We start from the raw sequence: 3,569 nt of genomic DNA, 5'->3' as shown, positions 1-3,569 counted from the left end.
TAGTGCAACAATGAATGAATGAAAACCCAAAATCTCTGTAAATGTTCATTAAAACTAATAAAATTTAATAATTAAAAAAAGAAAAATAGTGTGTAAAAGAGAACAGTGTTCAAAACAGAAGTTCTCAATGGCATAAGCTAAATTCTGGAGGTGGTGCAGTGATTAAGCACTCAGGTTAAGCAGTTCAAAGACACCAAGAGAAAGACGTGTCCATCTGCTTCCCTAAGTAGTGAGGTCTTGGAAACCAGGCAGACAAGTTTTCTTCCGACCAGGAAGGTCCGGTGAGTCAGGGTGAACGTACTGGCAATGAACTTCGTGGTTTCCTTTATTTTGTTTTGTGTTGTTTGACTTAGGACAACAAAATGTCTGAGAAACTGGACTGTATGAAGAGTGTGGTGTCAGGGATAGAAAGCAAAGAAGACTTGAAGCACTTGTTAATGAACATCAGAGACTTCAATGTTCAGAACAGATTATACCTCAACACAAAGAAAAAACAAAAATCCTCAGAGAGGGTTGGATCCATGAGCAATGTCACGATAGATGGATAGATTGATGTTTTTGATTCTTTCACTTGGATCCACAATCAACACCATTGAAAGCCGCCATCAAAAACACCAAACAACATAATGCCCTGGGAAAATAGCTCTTTGAATTGTTTAAAAGGTTAAAATGTTACTTTGAGGACCAAGGCGGACTTAACCAAAGCTGTGGTATTTTCAGTCATCTCATATGCATTCAAAAGCAGAACAAGAATAGGGGAAAACAAAGGAAAAGTGATGCCTTTGAACTCTAGGGCTGGTGGAGAATATCAGTACTCCAGGGCCTGCCAGAAGAAAGAACAATCTGTCTTAGAGGAATGCAGTCAGAATGAGCCTCAGAGGTGAGAAAAGTGAGGTTTTACCTCTGAGTCGCAAGCGACTCGAGGGCACATAACAACAACAACAACACTTTGCTATGCTGTCAGGAAGGACCAGTTCTGGAGAGGAGCAATGAACTTGGTAAAGCAGTTATTGTTGTTGTGGACCATGGAGTCAAACCGACTCAGAGCTGACCCTCCGGCAGGTTTCAGAGACGGTAAATAGAACAGGAGGAGATTGCCCATCTTTCTCTCACAGAGTAGCTGGTGGATTCGAACCAAGTGCTCTTGGGTTTGCAGCACAGCTCCTTACCACTAGGCCGCCAGAAAATCAGGAGAAAAAGAAGACATCTCTCAACAGGATGGGTGGACACAGCTGATGCTCCGAGCTCGGATTTAGCAAGAGTTGTGAGGATGGTTCAGGATGAAGCAGTTGTACTCAGGGTCCCCGGGCGTCAGATCCGACACTTTTAAGCACACTGAAAGGTCAGCCCAGGACTGAGAACATCTGCACAGCACATATTCCAGTGTGGACGAGCAGGACAGGGCAGGGGCTGCACCCACTGCCTTAATCACAGCAGAGGTGTGAGGACGACCCCGACCAGGTGGCGTGTGTCACGGTGCACGTGGGGTCGTGATAGCTTGGAGGCAGCTCAGGAGGACCTAACAACAACAACACACCTGATAACGAGCATGTGTCTTAGATGGAAAGAATATCTAAAAGGGGGGAGGCCTAGTGGCCTGGCCAACAGGGGGTTGCCCTGCTATCCCAGAGGCCGTGTCCCCCAGTGATTCTAGCCCACCAGTGTCTTCAGGGGACAGACAAGAAGGCCCTCACCTCGGAACCCCAGTGGAGGGCTAGCTCTGAGTCAGTCTCAGCTCCACAGCAACAGGAGAGGGAGGTAAGAAGAACACCTCTAACTGGGTAACAATAAGACAAAGAACCCAATTCAGAAGACCTACACTGACGCTTTACGAAAGTAGGTTAGTCACTGGGGAAACGGGAAGTAAAACCACAGAGAGAATCCACCCACTGGCTAAATCGTGAAAATGGAACCGAGTGACCTGAACCAGTGACGGCGAGAACATGAAGTCACTGGAACTCTCATATTTTGTTGGTTTTAAGATGAAATGGGACAATCACTTTGAAAAACAGTTTGACGCTTTTTTAACAAGTTGCCAACATTGACCATCCAACCAGCCATTCTAGTCTTAGCTATTAAAGAAAGTAAAGCACTGTATTTACACGACAACTTGCGAATGAACATGCACAGCAGCTTTGCCTGTAATAATAAGGAACTGGAAAGAGGCCAGCTGTCCGTTAATAAGCGGATAGGAGGGGTGTACCGTGGGGCGCACTGTGCCCGATGCTGGTTGTGTTGTTAGTAGCTATTGCATTAACCCCTGCGTCGGGCCCACCCTCGTGCACCAGAATGCCATCTGACCAGTCCTGTGCCATCCCCAGGGTTCGCTGAGGACCTGACTGAGATCCACAAGGTCTTCACAGCTAATTCCTCAACAAGCGAAAGGGAACAGCTATTGATACTGCCGACAACAGAGATTTCAAAATCGTTATGCTCAGTCAATGATTCAAAAAATAGAAACAAACAAATGGGAGAGAGGCGCATACTTCCGTGATTCCATTTATGTAAAATTGTCGGAAATGCAAACTAATCTCTAAACACAGAAAGCAGATCGGTGGTTGTGGGGCGGGGGGAAGGCAGGAGGAGGGGTGACGGGGGAACACAAGGAAACCTGTACAGGAGAGGGGAACGTGAGTGAGCACCACACACCAACACGCAGCACGTAGTGTACATTAAGCATCAGCAGCGTAATGTACGTCAATTATGGCTCAGTGAAGCTGTAAAAACCACCACTAGCGAGTTCTTTCAGCAGCTTGTTCTATACCAGACATGCACTCAGGAGCCTGGGCACTGCCGGCTGCAAGGAAGCAGGGAGGGGCAGTTCTTTCTCCGGACACTGTCCTCCAGCAGCAGCTCAGGGCCTCTGTCAGGGGAAGACAGTGCATCCTTGGCCACAGAGCAGCTGAGCCTCAAGGGGCATGTGAACCGGAAACCAGCCTCACCCACCTGGTCAGCCAGGACTAAGAGTCCACATTTGCTCAATTTGCTTCCAAGTCCTCATGTCCCAATGGCCAAGAGTAGCTCTAATTCCAACAGGACGACTGGTCAAGCCTTCTCATTGTCCAGGTGATGCAGGGATATGCTTTCTTTCCAATCTAGATAGACTGATAGATAGGTAGATATATAGACAGATAAGTTTTAGGGATTAGATAGATAGATAGATAGATAGATAGATAGATAGATAGATAGATAAATAGATAGATGATAGATAATAGCTATAGATAGATTAGATAGATGATAGATAATAGATATAGAGATTATAGATCTAGATTATGATAGATAGATAGATGATAGATAGATAGATAGATAGATAGATAGATAGATAGATAGATAGATAGATAGATAGATAGATATGAGAGAGAGAGAGACCTGGATCCAAGTCATGGCCACCTTATGGAAAACAGCAAAACTCTGCCCCGTCCCCGACCATTCTCATAACTGTCAGCACATTCAAGTGTGCTGTGCAGGGTCCAGCCTTGCTGATGGAGGGTGCGCTTGTGTGCACTTACTGCTGAAGCCTAGAGCTTTGTCACACTCACGGAGCAGGGCAGAGGGTGGGGGTGAGGGTG

This window comes from Elephantulus edwardii, unplaced genomic scaffold, assembly GCF_000299155.1.
Source record: "Elephantulus edwardii isolate Elephantulus edwardi_28Jun2011 unplaced genomic scaffold, EleEdw1.0 scaffold00002, whole genome shotgun sequence".
In the NCBI taxonomy this organism is placed as follows: domain Eukaryota; kingdom Metazoa; phylum Chordata; class Mammalia; order Macroscelidea; family Macroscelididae; genus Elephantulus; species Elephantulus edwardii.
Note: the sequence above shows the minus strand (reverse complement) of the source record.